Source organism: Struthio camelus, chromosome 1 (genome assembly GCF_040807025.1).
Source record: "Struthio camelus isolate bStrCam1 chromosome 1, bStrCam1.hap1, whole genome shotgun sequence".
Taxonomy (NCBI): Eukaryota; Metazoa; Chordata; class Aves; order Struthioniformes; family Struthionidae; genus Struthio; species Struthio camelus.
In genome coordinates, this window is record NC_090942.1 from 164,308,769 (window position 1) to 164,332,943 (window position 24,175).

A 24,175-nucleotide genomic window follows, 5' to 3' on the forward strand; every position below is an offset into this window, starting at 1 on the left:
TATTTAAAGGCACAAAAAAAAAAAAAAGAGAGAAAGAAAACGCTTATTTTCTATTGACAGAAAAGCCCACTGAACAGAAAACCTGTTAAAATGATGGGAGGAAAACCTAGACAGCTGATTTATTTCTGGTCCCCAAAATGTCACTCTTGGTCTTTTATTAAACCACTCAGCACCAGCGTCTCGCAATTTTACCTTTCCCGTTTCTTTAGAGCTAGTCGATAAACGTCCCGTGTTCAGGTGCCAGTATTTCTACAGCGCCGCTTGTAGAAGACAAGTATTGCGTCCAATATTACTGGAGATGTCTAACAAATACAAATCTTTACACTAACCATAATGTGTTGCGCTAAGAGCCCGCCGTCCCCCCCCCCAAATGGCATGTTAATATATTTACATAAAACGATTAATGTTTGTAATTCATCTCTGTATTTCCTGTGCTGAAATAGATAGCATGGATGTTATTTAGGCAAGTACAGAGGGACACATGCTTCTTTGGTTTTGCTCTAAAAAAATCTTCCTTTTCTCCATACGCGCAAAGCGTATCAAAGCCCGTAGCGGAGTGCACAACTTGCACGTTGCGAAAACGACGCCAACATAATCGGTAGTTTTTCTTGACCCCTGTGAAGAGGGATTCGCCTACTGGCACAGAATAAAACCTCCAGAGACACTTGTTTCCCCTTGCCATTCGTTCATGGTTTTTCGGACTGTAGAAACGTACAGGTCTGCTTAATATTGGATTGGCGTTAGGAATCCTTGAACGCTTTACTGAAATGAAACACTTTTACTGGCCTCAAGAAGAAGAGGGGAGGGGGGGGAAGGAAAGCGCTCGGGCTGCCGACTTCCTGCCAGTTTCGGCTGCAAACCCAAATTCCTTCAACTTGCCAACAGCCCCTGACCAATTCTCCTTGTCGAAACGAGCGCCTATCGAAAGTAATTTCATTCGTGGCGAGTTTTTACGGCACTAATAAAACTGTGACGCTTCCGACGGCCGCCCGTTCGGAAAGGGCTCTTAACAACGTGCGGCCGCGCGAGGGAGATACCCGTCGAGGAAACGGGCGCACCCAGGGAAAAAAAAAAAAAAAAAGGGGAAAAATCATCAAAGTTCATATCCAGGCTAATACCCATCAGCCAGACAGCACATGACAGCGGATTTAAACCAGACGGATGGCAATCGCTGCCGGTGCGAGGGGGGCAGAAGCCGTTTCCAAACGTGGCCTGTGTTAACCGGGGTGCGGGAGCGGTAGCTGACAGTTGTCAGCTCAGCTCAGACGGCTCCGCGGCGTCCTGACTTACACGGCTTGGCCCGCCAGTAACGGCGGCGGCGGGTAGTACGTTCGGGCAAAAGCAAGCGATGGCTCCCAGCCGCTTAAAGGGAAGGGGGAGTGAAGCAGAAGGCTACCCGAAAACCTGAATCGGACAGCTTGGGGCTACCAGTCAGCCTTCGCCCCAGGTGTTAAACGTGCGCCCCGCGGTCGGACCGACGAGGACGACACAGAGGCTGCGCCCAAGGAGCCCGTCCGGAGGCAGCCCCTGGAAAACCCCAGCAGCAACGCTCCAGCTGCTGGGAAGGGGCGCTCGCTGGCGCCATTAGGAAAGCTGCGCAAAGGTGCACGCCACGTTCAGCTGCAAGACAGCGCCAGCGCGCAGCCGTCCCCAAACAGGCTCTCGGGATTATGTAAACCGAAGCGTGTGATGCCACGACCGGCGAACGCACATCCGCCACGTTTCCCTCCTCCGTCCAGGAGCAACTGGCTTTCTGGGTTGGGCTCAAAGTTTCTGGATGTGATGCAGCCGGGGAGTTTATAAACGTGCTCCCGACCAATTTACGCTCTGAGCCGAAGTCAGATTATCCCAGTTTCAGCACACGCTGATCCAATTTGCAGAATAAGAGATCTCCCCCCAAATGATCCGCGAAGGCAGCACCCGATTCCAACGGAAGGCACGTCACGGGAAAACTTACGACCTGGGTCATTATGTTTTTCCCGGTTATGATAATGAGCGGTAGACCATCTCGTTAGCTATTTTTCTCCTCAGGCTGTAAACTCCCTTCCCAAAAAAGACAGATCGTGTCTTTCTAGGTATATTTCCATACAAAACCCTTATTAACAGGCTGTTGCTGTTATCAATTTACATAAACTACATGTGCAGCCCTCTGGTACGTATCCCAAAAATAACCAACAACTTCACTGAATTTATACCAAGCAACAAACATGGGGAGGGGGGTTGTTGTTTTTTCCCATATTTTAATAGAAAATATGTTGCTATGTTAGTTAACACACCCATGCCATCTGTTGGGTTGCGAATTGATGCGTTTTCTTAGAACCGCTACGTTTTAGGTCTGTCTGCCCAGATCCGTCTGCCTAGATACCCCAGGAATGGAAAAGGCTCTCTCCCATGATAAAATGCTTCCAGTCATTATGATTTCCGAATCAGGAATCAATTCACGTTTTTAATCGTGGGCCAAACTGGTAGGACCTAGTTACCCAAAGTCGGACCTCGTGCCGGGTCTGACTCTGTGTCTACCCGAAACAGCGGGGAAAATGCCAGTGATGTTCGGGAGGCAGCATCAGGTCTCCACACAGGTTTCCAAGAAAGCATTTCACGGGTAGATATGAACATGTACTGAAAACCCAGATAAATACCTGGAAAGCCATTTCTGCCTCATTATGCAATGAATTGTGGATGCTAGTCTTTTTGCATGATGCGCGCAAAAGCCAACATTTCAAGCTATCTACACTACTTTAAAATCGTAATAGTAGAGAAAAAAATTGGTACTTGCTACAGTAATGCCTTTACAGCGGTAGGTGTAAGAACGAGTACGGTTTCCAAACTGTATATAAACTCCCTGCCAAGAAGGGTCAAGCCAGAATTTTTAAAAGACCAGTGAAAGAAATGATTCACTCTGCTTTTCACGTGAGAACTACAGCATCAGACAATACTCTGTCACAAACGAATAACCGATAAAGAAATAAACCTACATGTTAAATTACCTTACTGCATCCCAAGGCGGTTTGGGATGATTATATCCCAGTTAGCGCCCAGGTTCCCAGGAGCTGGGTACTTTATTAAACAGAAGAAGAGAACACGACAACAGGCAGCTCCTATGCTAAGCAGCGATATTATTAAAAATACGTTACATTTGCAACTTTTGCTGGAAAACCCACTCGGTGGCTATTTAAACATCACCACATTGGTCAACGTGGCTACTTTTGCATCTGTTGTGTTTGATTGTGAGGAGGACACGGGAAGATTTTCATTACCACGTACGGCTATACCAACTGGAGGAGATAAAGGTTGCGGTGACGCAGCATCGCAGACAAATCAGCCGCCACCAAGACGCACAGACCCCGAAATTAGAGATGGGAACGCACGTGTAGCCGGTTCAATTGGCACCCATTAAAGCTAATAACTAACCATCCTCACAAGTTTCTAGCTCTGCATTATCAAATCTGCAAAGAAAACAACATCCGTCCACTTTTACACTCCAGTGGAAGAGGTGGTCCCTCGCGGCAGGGCTGCACAGTCTCGCCATCTGGAGAATAAATCGAGTGTGAAGTACAGTATAGTTTGGGACCAAGCTCCGTGGCGGCAGCCCAGCAGTTAGTTCATTAGTTCCAAACTTCCAGGGATTAGTGCGGTATCAATTCTGCTGTCGGATGGGATAAAGCAGGCAGAATACGAGATTCGAGGAAGAATGTGACAACTCAGGAGGAGCCCCGTGGGCTTATTTCGAAAACGTACGGAGTATAAACGCACCTAAAGAAAAGCCTAAGAGAACACGATTATCGGAGTCTCGTAACATCTGAATCAGTACCTTTCCTTCTTTTCTTCTCTTCCTTTTTTTCTTCCTTTTCCTTTAGGTTATAATGTCAACATATAGAAATTTCAGCTTGGAAACAGGAGGAATGCCACAGAACTGGAAGCTCACCCACCCACTCATCCTGGACGCTGTGTTAATAAAGCAATAATGAAACAAAGATGTTCAGATTAACAGAGTTTGGGGGCCTGGAACAGCAGAGAGAAAAAAAATCATTTTCTGCTTTCTTTGGAAACTGGTAATATACCCCCACAAACCAGTTTTCCAGCACTGCGATTTCCCGAACTGCCTGATTTTGGGGAGAAAAGGGAAAGGCATATATCTGCATAAATATGTCCTGTTCCTTTTGAGTTGTATCCCTGTTTTGCCTCACCTTTCTGGCATACTCTTGCCCCCTTTCTTTTGAGACCTTAGGGTCACAATGTAAAGACAGTGAGTATACCTAAAGATGTGTTCATGCATAGGTCTCATCCCGTTAACATCTTCGTATAGTAATTCATACAGAAATGTAAACATATGACTAAATGCACTAAAATGGCAGGCCAGAATGTATCATCCTCATGGCGATAAGAAGTTTGCATGTTTCAAATGGCAGCAGAAAAATTAATTACTGTACTCACAGTTCAAGTCATTTTTTTGTGACGGGTCTGACACGATAAAAACATACAATTATGTGTTAATGTTACTTCCCTGGAGTGGTTTGTTTAGAGAACTCGACATTGCTGAATCTTTTGTCCCTTATATTAGTCCATGCCGCACAACTCTAGATGTTGCCTTTCTCACATAAGACTCTGCAAAAGCGCACATACATTCCCATAATGTTACTTTGGCAAAACTGAGTGTTTGCAGAGGGAAATCCTGACATTTTTTTACATGCTTAGTCTCCTTCAGTGAAGTGATGCCATACAGAATGGTGCATGACTTAGCTTCAAATTCACAAATGGGACTGGCAGGAGAAAAGAAAAATTACATTTGTTTTCACGGAAACAAAGAAGACCAGAAAGGCACAGCAGAATGTTTCTGCAACCAGGAAATACTTGTTCATGACACCTGTCTTCTACTCGTGTCAGATACTTGTAAGAATAAATCTTTAAAATGGTAAATATTTATTCCCAGTTAGTCTTGTTAGACTGAAAAACTGTCATTAAAAATACATACATTGCAAAAGCTTCTAGAAGCTGCTATTAAATCATTTATTTTAGTTACCTTCTTGGCCAGTTAATCAACTCGGGGGTTTTTTAAGACCTACGAAGTTTTAAAACACATTTTCTTTCGGTTTAACAGGGAACATGCCAAAACCAGCACGCACTCCTAAAGGAAAGAAGTGGCAGGAGTGAGGAGGTGGAGGGACAGTAAGGCCACCATAGGATACACCTCTATTTCTCCTCTGCAATTTAGGCAAACACAAGTTTTAGACAACGGCAAGATTCCGATTTTTCCGCTACTCTTTGTTGAAATCTTTGACTTTTTTCTTTAATGATTATTTGGTCTATTCAAGCCTTTCCTTTCTTATACAATCCTTTTCACTTTTCTGAAGAAGACATTCTTTATAACCTGATGATTCATCTAACTGCGCATCGCTAGCATCTGCTGCTTTTCTCTCTGCTCTGCGAATTGTCTTTACGCGCGGTACATGGTTTCTCAACGTTAGCATCGAAGCAAACTACTTCAGCATTAGGAACTAACCTGCAATTTAATTACGCTCTGTTGAGGAATCTTAATTGCTTTACCCATGGTTGCTGGTAGTTTCATTTCAGATCTCAGAATGCCTTAACGTGTCTGTTATTAATATTTACCCTGTGTTTTTCAAGGACAAGATCTCTTAAGGCTGCCTACGCATCACTGGGGGCTGCTTGCTGCCGTGCAACCTTAGCAAGCATCTCCCCTCCTCCTTCTGCCAGCGTGGACACTGTGGACCCTGGAGATGTTCGGTGGAGATTATCTGATATCATCCGAGTTGGACAATTTCCAGATATGACCATCGGGCAATGGTTTGCCTCAAGAGGCCAGAAAAGTGGGGAACCACACAATAAGGGTTTTTGAGTTAGACCATGGCAGCAGGCCCGAACCCAGAGCGGACGGCTCCCCATATCGCTTTCCGGGGGCTCAGTGACGCAAGCACCCCATTGCTGCTGAGCCAGGAGACCTGAGCATGAGGAAACTACTGCAAGAGCAAGACGTTTTTACAAACTGTGTTTAAGATATTTTTCATACTTGCAGATATCGTATAAAAATGTAAATAGAGGCCAGTGTGCTGCTAGTATGAATCGGCACTTGGAAATATTAACATAGCATGAAGACTTAATATAAGTCCTTCTGTTTGTGGTAATAACGATGCAGCATTTTATGTGTGTGTGTGTGTGTATGCATAAATACAGAGACAGACTTAGAGCTTGAGACTGTGTGTACAATCCTATTTTAAACACTTTTTAATGATAGTATCATATACAACAGCTCCAATAAAAGAAAATTTTGTTCCCGTACGTAGGCAGCTATTCTTTTGTCTGCCAACTTTTATAAACACTTACGAAAGAGATGTAAACAACCTTTCAATTAAGACAAATCAAGCTAACACTAATTTAAGCTGGCTGCAAGATGCAGTCTCTTTACTTTTTCCCCAGGCTTTCTGAGGATGCTTTTCCTTGTGTGACAGATTAGCATCACAAACGAAAATGCTTTAGAAGCATTAGTGTTAATTAGTCTTCCTGGACCATCTGAATGAGCTGTTGCATGACGAAATGAGACCACAAAATATTCAATCTGATGTAATCAATAAAAAAAAAATAGCTACACATTTCTTACACAGGGCACAAGAACTTAGCCATACGTTATGGTTGTTTTTATTTAAAAAATATTCTGGTTTAAGACATATTGTCTTGGCACAACATGTAATACATGATTAGGGAAAATGTTCACATCTAGGCATCCATTTATTATTTTTGTAAATGTATTTTTTTGTTAGTGCTGGTAATGAAATATATTATTCTACATTCTGTCAAAAGTACATCTACTTTAGCAAACTGTTAATTCCTATTCAGTAGCTGATTTTAGAAGTGATGACTCTAAGTGAGATACCGATCAAACATTTCAAAGATGAGCGACTGTCCCTATCAAAAGCCATCTCATTAACTCTTCAATTATTGATAAATTGTTTGGAAAAAATAGTTAAAACTAAACATGACAAACATTAAACAATGGGAAAGGTTAAAGGCAGAATAAAGGGAAAATAAAAGTTTAACAGAAAAAAAGCCAACCGGGAGACTGAATCTCAGGAAAGATCTTCTCGATTAAAAAAGCACCTGCAGTACTCCTCAAACTGTAAGACAGTTCCTAAGCAGAAAGGGAGGAAGGCCAAAGGCTTATGCCTGTTCGCACCTAAAGAGCCGACGTGTTAGTCCCAGGCTGCTCAGAACCACCTATGAATGTAGAAGGCATTAAGAAAAATTAGGTAGAGTGTGGCACGGCTTTGTTCCCTCGCTCTCTTTTTGGAACAAACTTTTCCCAATCTACCCACAATCTCAGTAAAACTAGGTGTTTTAAAGAGAAAACTTGGAACAATCATGCTTTTTTTTGAACTGTAAAAATACTGATCAACAGCTCTGCGACCACCTCTCACCTCATTTTTCATACAGTAGTTTTATCTGCACTGGTAAACTAGTAAATGAATATTTTGTAAGGGAGCAAAATCCTAAGGAATTCCTTAAATGCAAGGGCTTACAGGTCATGACCACACTGTGTATGACTGAATGCTTGCATAAGAAAATCTCTTATCTCATCATCTTCAACTCACATTTTAAAGTTAAATGGTGTCATCTTGTAGATGCATGTGTTTCCATGCAACGGATTTAGCATAGGATTTATGACACCAACTGATCACTCAGATGTCATACGCTGAGCAAGGCACACCATGAAGTGCTCCCACCAGACGGGTCCTTGCACTATCTGGAATAGGAGTTCTTAAACCTTCTCATTTCGTGGGCAGCTTCTCAAGGCAGAGATTTTCTCATGCAGTCCTGTCCTCCCTTGTGAAACTAAATGATTGATCTTAATTTCTTGTCCCTATGGGAACACCCATGCCATCTGATAACTTAGCTCCCACTTCACTTGGAGATCTTGGGCCCCGACTGCCCACAAGACGTTAACTGCTAGTTTACATCCTGACTCTCCTCTGGAGTGAATCAGCTATTTCCTCCAAACCAAAATGAAAGTGTGGTTCTAGAGGCGGCTCTCTCCAGAGATCACCCCCAAAAAGCAGTATGGACAAGATGGCACCAAGTGTGGCTCCTTCCACTTTGCTCAGCCAGGCCTTCAAACACTCACACGTGCTGTCGTGCTATGCCCCAGGGCATGCAATACATATCCTTAGCTAAATGTTAAAAATAGCCCACGTTAAGCGTACGCACCGCTCATCTTATTTCAGATGTTCAAACAGAAAAATAATTACACTCTAGGTCCATCTGCACACCACCGTAAGTCATGGGGAGATCCAGAGCCACTTGCTATGTACCTGTCACGGCAGCTAGTCCGCTCCAGAGGGTCACCCCTACGCAACGTGGACATGAGCCCCTCTGCCCCACTAGGCCTGGGCAGCAGGCATCACTCCCTGGAGCAGCTGCATTTAGTGTTGTAGAAGTAGCCTATAATTATACTAATTACTTCTATGGGAGAGTAATGTTAGGAGAGTATGAACATAATTTTAGATGCCTTCATGTTCAGAAGCTTGAAAGTAGAGGCCAGAAGCACTGAAGAGAGAGCTCTCCACAGGGTCGTTCATGTTGTTCAATATGGGAAACTTTGATCTAACCAGCTTTACACTAAATTGACACAACTCTTGCCTTCCTGCAAAGCAGACTTGTTTTGTACATGTATTTCCCAATTAGTGCTTACCTTAATGAGGACAAACCTCACTTCGCCAGATTTTGCCAGAAATCCTTCTTCCTTCCCTACTGGAAGGGCTTCCTTCCTCAGATGTTCCTAACAACTTCATGAGGCCATTTACAGCTGTTCAGTCTGGGGGCAAGAGCACAAAAATGACGGCACGCTCCGTCTCCCCCTGAAGTGGCAGAGAGGATACAGCACCAAAATGCCACATCCTGCATGTCTCTGCATCAGCAGTGACTAGCTGATGCAGAAACAGAGCCCTCATGTATAAAATAAGATTAACTCTGTGACTCATGCATTCACCGCAAGGAGTAAGGACCTTTTTAGAAATGACTTCACTTGTTTTCTGTGGTCTAAATCAAATCTGATGATGTGAATTTGTCCCTGCCTAGACCTATGATCAGTGTTAAACAAGTGATTTTCTTCAGTGTGAAAGTGGAACCCAAGCTGGTGGTTATTTTCTACGTCAAATCTTCCCTGAGCCAATCTTATGTTCACAATATTTGTACATCACTAATATAAGTGTATTGTACTTTCCTGGTACAATATAACACACATCTTTACAGACATACAGAGAAATCTTAATTGTTTATTGGTGTTCCTCAAAACCTTCTTAAGCTCCTCATTCAGATATTCCTGACTACCCTGGAACAAATTACTGGAACTAGCCACATTTCTTTCTTTAAGCTTTTCTTCAACTGTACTTTTTTTCTAATAAAATCAATTATTTTTAATGCTAGCCTGCCTGAGGAGGTGCTCCTTAGCGGAGCTTCTGGAATATCTGCAAGGTTTAAAGGTTAGTGCATATTCCTCAAGAAAAGGATTAGATAAAAGCTACGTATGTTGATTTCTTCAAGATCTAAGCAGTTCCTACCCCTCTTCTGCCTCTCCTACTTATTCCCACTCCATGCCACAGATTTTTTTCCCCCACCCTAGCACTTCCAATACAACTGTTTCTTGAGCCAAGATGCAAACTGGAGCACTGAAGCAATCATACTAGAAAAACCCAGGTTTGTTTTACTTCTGAGTGGGAGAATGGGGATTTTTTAAAGCCCGAACGTTTCAGCGTTCCTGTCTACAGCATGGCCACACAAACACCTGCATCATTGCGAGCAAGGGGGTTGCAAAGGATGGCATAAGCAGCTAGGAGTGACAGCAACTCAAAGAGGCACTTCTTCAGCTGTTTTCTTCCATCAGCACCAACAATTTGCACAGCTGCCCCTAGAGAACTAGAGTCAACCAGCTAAGCAGCCAAGATTTCACACTACGGGCATGCAGGAAAGGTGCATCTTCAGGAAAGCCACCAGGTTCAGACTCAAATGTGTTTTTTCCTCTCTGAGTTAATTAATTATAGAAATCTGGCCTTCTTTTTGAGGGGGCCTGGCTTGTGAGTTTGTTAGACTGAATTGCCAGAGCCGTCACAACCTCTAGCTTTCCTACTTGTTTCTGGCTAATCGAGAGAGGCAGGATTCAAGCAAGCCCCTGCAACCCATAGCAAGCATCATTCACAGCCCCTATTCTTACATACATACCTATTTACCTGTAAGGTTACCTAAGCATGACTGACTGGGGTCTCTGAAATCAGCACGCTTTGTTAAATACTTGACATGCTGACTGCCACAGCCTTTGCCTTAACTTAAAGTCGCTCCCTTCATAACCTTTTTTCGAGATCTGAATGTGTGGGCTCTTTCACTTGTGTTTCCACTGCCTGCTGTTAGATACATCCAAGTTCAAACCCAATACGGATCTCATTTACCTCAAGCAGTCTGCCTGACTTCAAGCGCAAACTCCTCAGACCTGGCTTATCAAGTATTTTCCTTCACGTTTTGGACAATGATTCAGCCTAACGTCCTATCAATATAAGACTAGTAAGACACATACGTACACAGCAAATGTTGTCTAATAAATGCTGGAGCTGGCCTTGACGACCCTGCTTTTGTACTGATTTAACTATTTCGGATTTAGTTAATATCAATAACATTAAGTTGATGCAAAGCTTCGGCAGGCATCCATTTACCAAAATGCTGATAGTGTATTTTATTTTCCTATGTGAATGAACTTTACGGACAATAAAGATCTTGTAGCACTATAATTGCATTCATACAGCAGTGGTGCTCTGTTTTCTTTACATTAATTTTAAGCCAATAGAGATAAAATGGAAGTCAGTATTCACAAGTTTGACATCCGTTAAATTATCATTTTTCCTCACAGGATCCCAACTTCTTTTATTCTTGTCTAAACTGTCTGGTAAATATATATTTTGCATATGTATTATCATTTTGTTGTCCCTTTGACTTGAAATGAACCTCCTTCTTGATTTGAATAAAGAACTGCCAAAAGAGATTCATGAAAATGTGCCCTACTAACCTGAAGAACACTTTTTAATAGACACTGTTTTGCTTCACCAGGTAAACCTGCCTGTTTACCCTTTTTGACTACCCCCGTAATAATGTGTTTTGTATTCAGAACAGCATGAAACTTTTTTCCCCAAAGCTCTCAGATACTTCTTCTCCAACAAGAATCCCTGCTCCTGTCATATGCATCAGATGCAGATTAATCCTGATAGGATTCAGGTGATACTTCCGTCACTCGCCTTGGCAGTGGCTGCTTCGTGGGTTGCCAGCCTGCCACTGAGCATCACGTCAGTCTGGTAGCTGGACCTACAACCTAAGCAAGTTCCTCTGCTCCATTTGCTCATTTCAGGCAGGCACCGAGACACCGGCCCCCCATTAGCGTGTTTGCAGCGCTTGTGCTGGTATGTGGTTATGGTTACAGCAGGCTGTTGGAGCTCTTTGCTAGTTCAGGTGCCTTGCCCCTTGTAGCTGGGGCTGTGGCCAGGGCGGTCCTCAAATGGCTTATGCAATGTTTGCTCTAGAAAACTTAGTTTCTTTTCTGAGAGGAAAATAAACAGTGACAGCAGAGCTGTTCCACTTAATCAATCAGCTAATCCCCTACCCATTTCTCTCCCCACTCTTTCATTCAGCGTGCAATGGCCAAAGGAACTTCCTGGGAAGTCTCGCCTTCAGAGGCAGTAGGTTTCTGCAGCTCCACGTGGGTTGTTCCTCTTGAGCTGACTGGACTCCTCCAAAGTCTGGAGGTGCTGCACCAGATACAACAGTACCAGAAAAGTGTGGTAAAATATGTCTCTTACCAAAGCCTCTTTTCTGGTTCTTCATTTGAGTTATTACCTTCCCAAGTGGGCTTCAAACCTCTGGTGTGCCCTCCCAAATGATTCTCTCTCTGCTATTTGTCTTTCAGAAGTCTTTGAGCATATTAAAACTTTCTACTTCTTCTCCATTTTCTCGAAAAAATGTTAAGGTACATTATTTTGAAATTACCAGTGTTCATCACTTCAGTTTATTCATGAATATTATGTTAAGAAAAACATTCCTCTGTCCCTTCATGCTCTCAATATCACCTTTTCCAATACAACTCTCATTTCCAACTGAGTGATTTGATCTTTGCTTTAAGATAATTTTTCATCTGTTGCTTACTTGGCTTTATTTCTTCTTGACCAGGTTTCACAGCTTCAAATTCTGTGTTGGCAGTTTCTTGGCCAGTTTTCATTTCCTGTTGACCAGATATAATCTCTGCCAGTATGGAAGCTAAGTCCTCTATTGCTGTCCAAACAAGAATCAATCACGCGGAATCTTATTACTATAAATCTACACTTAATACACATCTAATCCTCTTTTGAATGATCACCCACCCTAACACAAACTTTGTCACATTTTGCGAGTGGTGCTGAATATTAATGAATTATTCTAGCCCATTTATAGGCATGTTTGTAAATAGATGGATATTAGGATAACTAAAATAGCAAGACAAGTAGCAAAATGGCTTCAGTCTATTTGATCACAAAAAGGTATATATATATATATACATATAGAACAGTGCTTCAGCCTTTGCTTCTCAGGACAGGTGACTGTTCAACTCCGTACGCATTTGGACCTACTTTCTAGCTATTATAGTTTAACACATATATTGCAGAATCACTTTACAGCCGCAGGCAGGTTGAACCCTATTGTTCAATATAACATTCAGACTTAACACGAATGCACGATGTAGCACTGTGAGCCTTCAATCAGCAAATTCCGCATGCCCAAAAGTTCAGCTTGGCTTTTTTATCCTGGACAATGTGGAAGCAAGGGGGAAAGCCTAATATTTTATCCTCTGCTTTGCCTACGTAGTCTTTGACCACTAGTGGTTTGCACTGCATTAAAGACAATCCTCTTGGATGTAATTGCTTTCACAGAGCCCTTCTCTGACAGACAAGGTTACGTTGAGTTAGAGTCAGTGCTAGCAGTTCTCCTAACCTGTTTTTCAAATGAAATTTTCTGCTGGAAGATGCCTTTCTATCTTCTATATAACCTATTCTGTTCCACCTCTCTGTCTTCCCTTCCCAGAACCATGCCATGGCACATGCCACATGTGGGCTGAACACAGGACACAATTCAGAAATTTTGCTCTTCTGGTCTCCCATCTCCCAAGAATCACCTCCTTCCTTCATGCTTTTGTTGTACTTTTTTCACGGCTACTAGTCAAACGAGTTATTGAAATGTTTTTGTTTGTTTTTTGCTGTTTCCCTCCCTTGCCTTCAGTCGATGTTTGTAAAGCATTTAACACTACACCAGGCGGGTTAATTTACTGCACTGGTAAAACAGGCTATTTGGAGTGTCTTGCAACACTGACATGTTTTCAGCTTGAAAATCAGATGTCTCCATCCCAAAGGAAAGAATTCTTGCCAAAGCTTTGTTTATATCGATGCCAGGTGCAATCTGGCCCAACAGTGGTAATGACATATGAACACTAAACAGTTTGTAAAAAGCACGCTTCAAAATGAAATCTGAATCCTATATATAAAGACCCAGGTAAGAGTCTTACTATGAATTTGCCTGGTGCAGGAAAGTATTTCTTTGTAGAAACATTAATTTGGCTTCTGGGCTCCCTTTAGTGTTATTAGTGGCTTCTGATTTCAATTTTTTCATTACAGATTGTTTTTCTTTTGCTTCTGGTAGAGTTTTCAAAGCCACAGGCTTATTGTGTAGAAATATTTTAACAAAAATTACTGTTATTACTGTATTTAATACTTTATTTTGTATGTGGCTCTCACATCTATGACTAACAAAAGAAACCTTTCCTCTTTTTGCTCCTGTAGAGACCAGCCCTGATTTGGTAAAAATTAGAAGTACTGAAATGCATACTGCAATACCTCTTGAAAAGGAATTGCCAGAATTGAATTGCATCCTCTCCTTTTTAGACAAGTTCAAAACAGGCTTTCATCCCCAAAGGAGACTTTTTGGTTACTGCTGGCTACACAGAGGGAAAAAAATTGTTAAACCTGTAAGACAGTCATGACCCTTAGACTAAGCAACTCCCTCCCCGTAATGTGAAAGCATCAGAAACGCTGTAACTTGCTGTAACTTGCAAATGCTTGCCTGAGCTCTGTGATGCTAAAATCCTTGTCATTGCTTTTAAAACTCATGGTCAGATAAAACTGTGGAAAACGACAGTGTGGAATGCAGCATTTCACACTGAGGGTTTTTTAAAATATGCACAGATTAAACCCAAAATCTATTACATTGACGCTTCCACTAAATCAACAGCCAAGATCTGGCCTTTAAAAATCAGTGACATGTTTATGAAGCGATCAAGATTCTTAATTGCTTCAGAGGGACAACGCTAAAAATCAAACACCCATTGCTGCTGTTTAGTATTTCTATTGCAGTAATGAAGGAGCTCATTGTAATCTATATACCAGAGAGTCATAGAGCAGATCATTTGCCTATAGAGTAAAAAAAGCAAAGGAAGGGAGACCAACTATAAGAAAATATTTTACAAAAAGCTATTGATGTGCACGATCCATACCTCACTGTTAGCCAGTGGGTTTTTAGTTTTGTCCTAGAACAAGTAATTTCTTAAGGAGAAATCTGAGGGAAATTTCCAGGATTCCTTTCGCATGTGTCTGAAGTAAAATCATGAGATAAGTATGCCTTTAAAATGAGAGATGAACCACTTAATACTTTAACTCAAACTTTAGAAATCATGATTCTTGAATCAGTGCCTCAGCAGAAAAGGAAGGACTCAGATTTGCAGATGGCAAGTTGCTTGCTGCAATCTGAAAGGGTCTATACTATAATGGCAAAAAATATGACTATATACACTTTCTTCCTCTGTCCATCTGCCACCGTTATAGTCTAGTGTGGGGGTGATTTTATTTAAATTTGGACTGTTTGCAGGCAGATTTCTCATTTCTGCAATCATTATGTTTGTCACAAAAAAGCGTAAATAGATATTTAAAAAAAAACAACTGCTGCCTTGGTGCTGTGTGACTTAAATAGTGAAATCATTGCAATAGACTCCCACTGAAGAAGTCTGCCTACATCTGTTGCCGGTTTACACAGCATCGCATCCTGTGACTGTGTATGTACATCTCTGCATGGAGGGTCTGGGAATCTTTACAATGCTTATTAGTATTTTCTGGAATGGAAGATGCAGAATAGTGGTAATGACCGGAGAGACCAAGGATAAAAGAAGAGAAATACATTGATAACAGAAAATGAGTAATGAAAATGGATAGGTAATCTAATAATATTTAAAGGTCATTCATATAAGGAGTCATCTTGTTTTACTCAGATGTATTATTCACCTTCACCCAGGAAACCCACATACTAAACCAGCAGCTTGCCACGGTTCCCCCCCACGCTCATTCTACAAGAAAGAACGCCAGCGGACAGAGGCATGTATTTATCAAGGCAACAAAGCACTGAAGAGCTATCAGGAACCATTATTACAAACATGCAGATCATTCCCTTTTCCGCTTACTCAGCACTTGTCCAGAATAAAGGACATATAAATGCACATTTTTTTTCACAGAGGGATTAGATTTGCCTTGAAGATGCTTTGGTGCCTTTTGCCATGGGACCCTTCTTTTTGCTCAGGGCCTGCTCGGTGCCTCCTGGGAGGAAGGCTTAGCATAGACAAACCCTGAGGTCCAAGCTCTTCCTTGGCATTATCCTCACCTTTGTCCTTTGGGTTCGCAGCGGAGGAGTTGTCCCCAGCACGCTGTAGGGTGGCCCCCTGACATACCCTGCTTCCCAGAAGGCAAGCTAGCAGTTTCAGAGAACAAAAGCAGTTGCCCAAAACTACCCAGTCTGCCAGAGTGTCTATAAAAGAATAAAAGGGATTACAACACATAATGAAAATTATCACCTTAATATTTTACATTTTTTCAGATGGCATGTGATGTTGGAGGATGCATACAGTGGTTTTAGGGCCTGTAGTTTACTAGCTGAGGCAGTCTGAAAAAATGACAATCTGAAGGCAGATTTTTAAAGGGTTTATTTTAAATAGCTTATTCTGTGAAAATTAGAAGATACCAAACTAAAATTAGTAGAGAATGTTTATTCCCTTCTCTCTCCTCCTGTTGAAACAGGGAGAGTTTTTAATCTAGAAACTAAACTTCATCACGACAAAAAAATTTTCGTCCTGTGTTTTGTGCAAGCTCGCAATGAAGCAGCTACCAGTAAGGTTTCATTCTGCTTTTAGTTCCATGGCAAGTACCATAATGAAGTGGGGAGAAGAGTCTGGCCCATGGTTTGGCACCAACTTTCAAGGCATATATTTGAGCATAAGTCATCTACCTAGTCTAAATAATAACAAAGCCTTGAGTCCTTCTGGATGGCCCATCTTTATATGTTTTTGGTTTTTTTCTTTTTCCTTTAAAATTCAGAAGGAACTTTGATTTTGTTTTAGCTTGTGTTCAATATTTACCTGCTGAAGAAATGTTATTGGTACCGTATAGCATCCATGTTGTTCTAAAGTCACTAAAACCAGTGCTGGAAAGGGTTGAAGAGCATTACTTGCTGTGGATGTGAAAACCTTTTTCTTTAATCAAAGAAAACGAATAGACAGGAGACATTACATTACGCGGCTCTGAAATTAGAATCTTTGCCCGAAAATAAACGTGTAAGAATAAACAGTTTTTAATCTAGGCAAGACTCAAACTAGTTTGCACCTTTGTCACTTATTCAGCATCAACAGGGTACAGGCTGCAGTGTTTCTGATGAGGAGGCTTTTTGCATTCAGTTCTACCGGTAGTAACCCAAGATGCGAGAGAGTGAAGAACACGGGTCATACTTATAATCTGGAATGCTGTAAAACGTATCTCTTCAAGTTTTCAGCTGAACTGATATATTTATGTTAACTAGATCTAATTAGACCTAATTTCCATAGCATATCAATTATTTTCCTCATTTTAGTAGCTAATGCCATGTTCAGATATCATGGCAATCAAGCTTGTGATTTCTGGAAAACTAGTTAGAAGGCTTAGTGTTAAGTGTGTTTCCAACTGTGAAATTTATCCTTCAGAGTAATGCCTCCCAGTTTACTCACTTTGTTCCAGGATTCTCAGCAGCATATGGCCACTGGAACCGATTAAATAACAAGAAGCAAGACAAAGTCAGCGATGAGTCAAAAATAGCTGCACTAGTGATTCACCTTTCAAAATTCTGTCTTTAACAAGAAAAGTAAGGAAGAATAAGACATGCAATTAGAAGAAATTAAGGTCAATTTTCAAGCGGGGTTGCCTACGTGGTGGTTTCCAAATCCATGTTAGGCACCTCAAATAAAAGCAGTCTGATTGAACACCTGCAGCTCTTGGCAACGCGCTCATGCATACAAGGCAACCAGGCAATTCTTGTACACAAAGTCTCTACTTCTCATTTTTATTTTCACAATTATCTGGAACTCCTAAAACTCCAGGTTCTAATCACTAGATTTGACATGTTCCTTTCTCCTCCCAAGGAAGATACCCTGCGTTTCCCGCATATGGCCATATTTGTGCCACGTACTTGTTGACAAGTCCCATTTACTCAGCATGAGAACGAAGGCACTCTCTATGTACAGGAACTTGTCGCAATATATTTGGCCAAAAACATCCTCTGTGCTTTTTACCACTCCAGACTTCCCTAGACACAGAGGTCGGGCTCCCCCATCCAGCCTGAGTCATTTGAAGGTTAGATGTTCTACATTTTTTCTGGGGAGTCTTTATAGTCAATAGAGAGAGGTCAGTACATGTGGAAGATTTACGTTGTCCTAAAACAGCTACCTAGGACAGGAAGATGATTTGTTCTTTGGAGGCACCCAGCTCTCTCAGCTGAATATGTAGGGAGCTTTGGCAACTAGTTTAAACTAAATGCTGTCTTTCTGGAGAGCTAGAACAGGCGAAATGAATCTCGCCTCAGCGTCCTCTGGGCTGGTAGCTGCTATCCCAGACAAGACACACAATGAGATGATATGAAAAGGTCTAACACATCTCACAAGAAAATCACAGTAACAATGGGTCTTCAGGATGACGCTGGATATAAGGTTATACTGATACGTTTCCTGACTGAGCGTAGCAAGAAGCTTTCATTCACAGCTATACCTTAATCAGACACTAGCCAACTACATTTATTTCCGCTTATTTAAAATACGCCAATGCTTTGAATAGGCACACTTCAAATGAGGCAAAGGAAACAGACGCAAGCTCAGGAATAAAGTGAATTCTTTATAAAATGCATTTTAAAGCTGTGTAGTTATTATTACTTGGTCACTTTTGTATCCAGCTTCCTTCGTTTACAGTAAAAAGATGCTTCGTTTGGTCATCCAGACAAACAAAATGTCCTTGCAAATAAACTGTGCTCTTCTGACCTGCAGCACTAACAACACAGAGCTATCTAGAGCCCACGGACTACACTGTGATCCTTTCCGCCCACATCCAGCCCCATTATACCTAAGCATATCTGCTGATTTAATGGGCACGCTCAGGTATAACACAGAGCGGAATCTGGCCACATAACTCGTAAATGATTGAAAATTATATGGATGGTAACTGTGCCAGAAGACAATTTAGTTTGCTCCCTTTCATACTGAGCTGAAGTTGTTTGGTTTTCTTAAAAGAAATGGAACTGATAATTGTCACTACAGTAAGTAAATATGTCTCTGCATACATGCTGAAAGCAGATCTATTGGGCAAGAAGGTTACAGAATCTCATTTTGTGGTCCATCTGCTCCCTCTCTGCTTCCCAAGCCAACAGGCGCTAATCTGGGATGAAGAAACCGACAGGACACGGGGGAGGAGTAGACGGTCATGATTCCTCATCACTGCAGGCCTTTTGCTATATATTCCATTTTGATATATACCATTATGCTTTTGCTGTATATTCCATTTTGAGATATGTCATTATGATGTCATCGAGTAACAATAATGTATTGGAGTCCAGAGTATAATTCGAGTAATTAGGTGTTGCGACAGCATTTTACAGTTCGAGGCTTTCTCAAAATTTCAGTGTAATTTATTTTTCCGTGTAAATTACTTTCAGTGTATATATTTAACGTCAGATCCCCTATGACTCAAAATTAATGTTGAAGGGAAAAAGGTGCATTGCTGTAAAAGACTGTTAAGCAGGCCATAAGCAGAAATAAACAGTAAAACAATCAGACAGAGCTAAGAAAAGTCCACTGTACTCCTGTTGGAATTTATTTTTGCTCTAATTTGCACCTACACTGATGATTTTGAAGAAAAAAATGAACACCACCCCAAGGAAAATTTTCTATTGACACTACAATGAGAAAAATGAAAAGCAGTGCAAGAGTGTGAGAAGTAAATACAAAAGGGCTGAAGATAAAAACAAAATTCAAAGCCACAGATAATCAATCAGAAAGATGAAGCAGAAAAGGCATTATAGCTCACCGGGGATGGCAAAGGAGAAAGGGATATACTGTGTGACATAACAGTAGTAAAAACCAGCCACTGAAGCTGTATTAAGTCAAGTCCATCTCTCTGCAGCTCTGCTACAACAGCACTACCAGTATTTATTTATTTTTCATTTTGGGCACTTTGTCATCATAATAAATAGAATTATGTTCATAGCAAAGCAAGAAGAACCAACGTAAACAAGAGAGATGAAAAGAGATGAATACGTACATACTGTTTGGGTTAAGTATGATTAAGATGCAAGGCATCTCCAAATAATTTAGGCATATTAACACTCCATTAAACGTGCGAAATCATTGAATGTAGTATAAAAGAAGTATCACCAGCATTCTGGATAAGCATCAGGGAGAAGTTACAAAAAGTAAAGCCACTGCCAGTGGGAAAATATGTCTCATACTTAAAGCGTCTAATCCTAGATTAAAATCATGTTGACCACATGATGCAAAAAGCACCGACACAGTATAAAGTCCCTCTGCCAGATGAAAGCTGTTCATACTTTCTGGACAGGTAATTTTAGCCCAGATCAGAGGCTGCAGAAGCGCATAACAGTGATTGGACTTCCCTCAGCTAACCCATGGGCTTTCTCACTGGCCCCTTCTTGTCCCCTTGCCACTCCCAGTGATCCAAAGCTATGGTCCCTGGATGTCTCTTGGATGTTGTTCCTCTCCCTTACGTCCACGATCCTACATGATGAAGCTTGCTTAACTCCAACCCTTCTTCACCTGCTGCAAAACACCTGGAGTGACTCAATCGCTCCCAAGACACCCCAGCCCGAGTCTCCCGCCCTAAACAGTAGCATGTGCTATAGATCACCAGCGCTGGAGATGAGCCTGCCACCCTGCCAAACATCCCGGAGACTGCGTGCCAGCAACGGTATTCCCAGAGGATGGAGCAGCCAGGGTGCTGCATGCGCTAGGGTTGTGAGGGCAGCATCCACGCAGGGGTTACTGGTAGGAACTCAGGATATTGCCATGCGTGTGCTCTGTGGATACTTAAGGATGCTGGCGCAATGGATGGACATGGGAAAGCTCTGAGTTAAGCCTATGAGAGGGTCAATGACAATGGTGGAACGTCAAGGAGAGCACTGTAAGGAGCTTGCCTGCATCCGAACAGGGACACAAACACAATGCAAGTGCAATGGAAAGTTCTCTAGAGTAGCTGTCCTTTGACTGAGGGCAACTCTATTCTTTCAAGAAGACATTAATGACCACACCATACATGGAGAAAAGATCACTGGAGGAAGCTCTTTGAACCGTTGGTTCCCCAAGAAGGTGCCCAGAAATTGGTCTGACTTTCATATCCCTCAGTGTGGAAGTAATGTTTGTAGGCCCTTTGCTTCACATTTTTTCTGGACACTGGGCAAAAAGGTAACTTTTTACAGCTCCATTCTCCCACCTTCTCACACACATGCGCACCAACCTAGCTGCCTCAGCCTTCCAGACTCCCAAACAGCTCTGGCCTTGGCAGAGTCTAAACCTCCCTTGCCTGCTCTTGCTACTTGGTGGGCCCTTCTCCTCAGTGTCTTCCCTTCCCTAGGCTTATTGGTCATGAACCATGTGGTACTGATTTTGTGAGAGCTAAGAATTTCGTATGTAATTACAGATCATCCACTGAACTTCAGCTACTGCCTCAGGATTTATAAAAATCAAGCCTGAACTTAAGAAAACAAAAGGGATTCCTAGCATAGCAAGATCTTACTGAGACCCTGCACAGATCTCTACTGTTGTGGTTTAATGCACTGCAAGCACAGTATTCAGTAACAGAATAAGGGTATGCTCAGTATGAGTGAAGATGCACTTTCAGTCCAGAATAACTTGGATCCAAGTCACATCCTCCAGTCTGTGTGGTGCCTTCAAATGGCCAGAATGATCACCAAAAAGTCCATCTAAGCTCTGTCTCCTCTTGCTCTCATACTTTGAGACTTGATCTGGATCCATGCACCTTCCATTGAAGCTGTCAAAAACTCTCTATCCCTAGGAGCTGGAAGAAAGAAACCGTGCCCCTTCTATCTACAGCTCAGAGATCTCTGAACAAGAGGTGGTATCTTTGTGCTAAATGGCCCTCGATTGGATTCTCTCATGAATACGCCCTGTTGCTTTCTGGAGTGATGTAAATTTTCACAGTATCAAGAGGAAAAAGAGCTTAACTCTACATTGTGTGAAACTGAGCTGCTTTCTGTCTGTTTGGAGCATGCCACTTGATAATTCTTCTTGTTTGAAGCATCTTGGCATCTGCAGGTGAAGTCAGACAACTCAAGGACACAGCAGGTTCTACGGGCTCTAGAGAAAGCCTGGGAACAAAAATGGGGCTGCAGTGACGACAGAAGACTCAGCGGAGTGAATGTGCAAAATCAGAGACTTGGCAGAGAAAGCCATGGTGAGCTTGGAGCATGGCCAAGTTTCAGTGAATGTCTCAGTGGAAGACATTTGTGCCTTTGTTCAGGACACGATTAGCAGAGGTCAGCTAATTCTAATAATATAGAAACAACCTTTCTCCTCCAAAAAATCCCATGTCCAGCCTTTACAGCCCACCTCTAGATGCAGTTGAAAAGGCCAATGCAAGCAAAGTCTGCTTTGATGACCTGTGTGCCCATCACCTGCAGAAAGTGAGGGCCAAGGGATTTTCTGGCTTTCACTTTCCAGCCCTGACTGTTTGGTAGTGTGGCAGAAAAAGCTGGGCAATCACCAGCTTCCTTCCAGGAGGCCATGGCACTGGTAGGGTTTGTGCTCCCTCAGCAAGGGTGTGCATCAGCCAAGAACATGGTACTTCTCACCTTTGAGTTCTCCCTCCACTGCTAAGCCCTCTCTTTTGCAGCAGGACCCTCTACTGTCATGCACTGTGCTTCTTCTGGATTTAGTGCCCTTGCATCCTCTGGCAGTCCAGACATCTGCGTGCTCTGTAGCTTCAGCTCCACCTGGAGCCTCTCTCCCTGAGTATGGTCCATACTGCACAGGAGACAATACTCAAAGTGCAGTGTGGTAGGGGATACTATGCAACCGACCCGTGTCCCACACTGGCAAAAACACGTCTGACGCAGCTCAGCAGAAATGCCTCATCCTGCTCTACTTCCACTGATTCAGCAGCGCATTAGATCGTGAACACTAGCCTCAGATTGACTGGCTTGTGAAATAGCTGCTAAAAGGAGTGGTGAGACCTGACACACAGCAGGCACACAGAAAGAAGTTAAAGTTTTGTCATTTTCTGATCTTTGATTCACTGTAAATTCCTTTCTGGGGGAGAAAAAAAATTCATTTCTTGTGCTAGCCCGAAGATTTAGGTTTAAAGAACATGAAATACTTTAATGCTTATAGGGCCTTAAAGACTAAACAAAAATAAGTGCTCTGGAAAAACTCAAATTTTGCTTATCTGCACTTGCATCTTGGGGCTCACCTTTTGATATAGCCAAGCACGAGAACTAAATATTGGGCGACTTTTAACCTGTGACGCTTCTTTCCTTTCATCTTCATGCAGCCACTTGCTACTACATATCTGTGTTGAAGTCCAGGCATCTGTGCTGGATGCTGGTTTCTAAAATCCATGCAGGTTAAAGCATTGAAAGGAATTATTTCTCATGGTAAATTACAAGACGTTGGAACTTCTCAAGAAGAAAGCAATGCCAGCCAAAATAACATAGGGGGATAGGTCAAAGGAGCTAAGTAATCCATCCAGAAGGGGTAGATTTAGAAGAAACTGTTGCACATACGTAAGTGAAACTGTTCACTATTCTAAAGCATGCACTGAACGCACTAACAAAACAGAAGATGAAAATATATGTGTTCCGAATTATGAATTAAAAGCAATGACAATTTTTGACTGGTTCATAAGAAATGCAAGGAAGAAAAAAAAAGGTTTTCCATGGACAGACAGATAAAAATATGCCATTTGTAAAGCAGAAACCAAATAATCCTATATGTTTTAGGCTCGATATACTTAGCACCAGACCAGCTCGGGTCTGTTCCTCACAGGGGCATGCGTGATCCTCTCTGCATCACTGGGATTGCACCCTTTGCACCACAACTCTCTGTGCTCACTAATGGCAGCTGAGAGGACGGCTCTTTCTTCAAAAGGCGTAAATGGGCCCTGGTTGGAGCTAGTCACAGATTAAGATTTAGTCTTTTATCTTCAGTAATGCGGAGATTTTTTTCCCTACAGATAGTTTGTATGTTCCACTTGCTGCTATTCCGTAGAGAAAGTCTCTCGGGCTTTTTGCCCTTTGTATTTCCTCTCTTCTTTTATGTGGAGAAGACTGCCAACGTGGGATTTGCAAACTGCTGCCAATATGGGATTTGTGCTGCTGCGGCTGCCAATCTTTAATTTAGCATATGTATAAAGCTAATTTTTGGACACGATGCTAGAGCCTGGCATCTCCACAGGAGTCAGCCAGGTTGTAATGTTTGTATTGTGCTGTACTATAAAAAACAATAAAAAGAAAATATAAAAGAGAAAGCCTTTTATCTCTAGCTTTATAGATACAGATATGGTCTAAATACTTGTATTCTCCCTCTGCATCTAAAATTCACTTCCTCCTTTCTGTGCTGTAGTTTTTTCTTTTAGATTTTTCAGTTTGTGTTGCCTGCAGTAAGAGCCAATGATAGGCTCTTGCTCCCTACTGAGCATATCTTGGTATTAAAATGTATAAATGCAACTCTTCAGGGGAAGAAAAAAAGACCAGTTTTCCTTTAATTACATTTAAACTACACAGTCACATGCAAGAAGTAATA

General features: G+C 42.1%; 1 protein-coding gene and 1 long non-coding RNA gene across 9 annotated transcripts in view; one reads left to right on the forward strand and one right to left on the reverse strand.

The window, feature by feature from the left end:
- LOC104147417 (uncharacterized) overlaps positions 1-10,796 on the forward strand; it is a 67,542-nt gene extending 56,746 nt beyond the window's left edge. The window contains exons 2-3 of one of the 3 annotated variants that reach the window (XR_011137889.1): positions 5,099-5,235; positions 5,626-10,796. This is a non-coding gene — a long non-coding RNA (uncharacterized lncRNA). Of the gene's footprint in view, positions 1-46; positions 5,236-5,625 lie in introns of those variants that run through there. The other 2 variants (XR_694893.2, XR_011137884.1) reach the window with 2 other exon arrangements.
- CLYBL (citramalyl-CoA lyase) overlaps positions 1-24,175 on the reverse strand; it is a 180,929-nt gene that overhangs the window by 29,595 nt on the left and 127,159 nt on the right. The gene's annotated exons all lie outside the window — the stretch shown is intronic.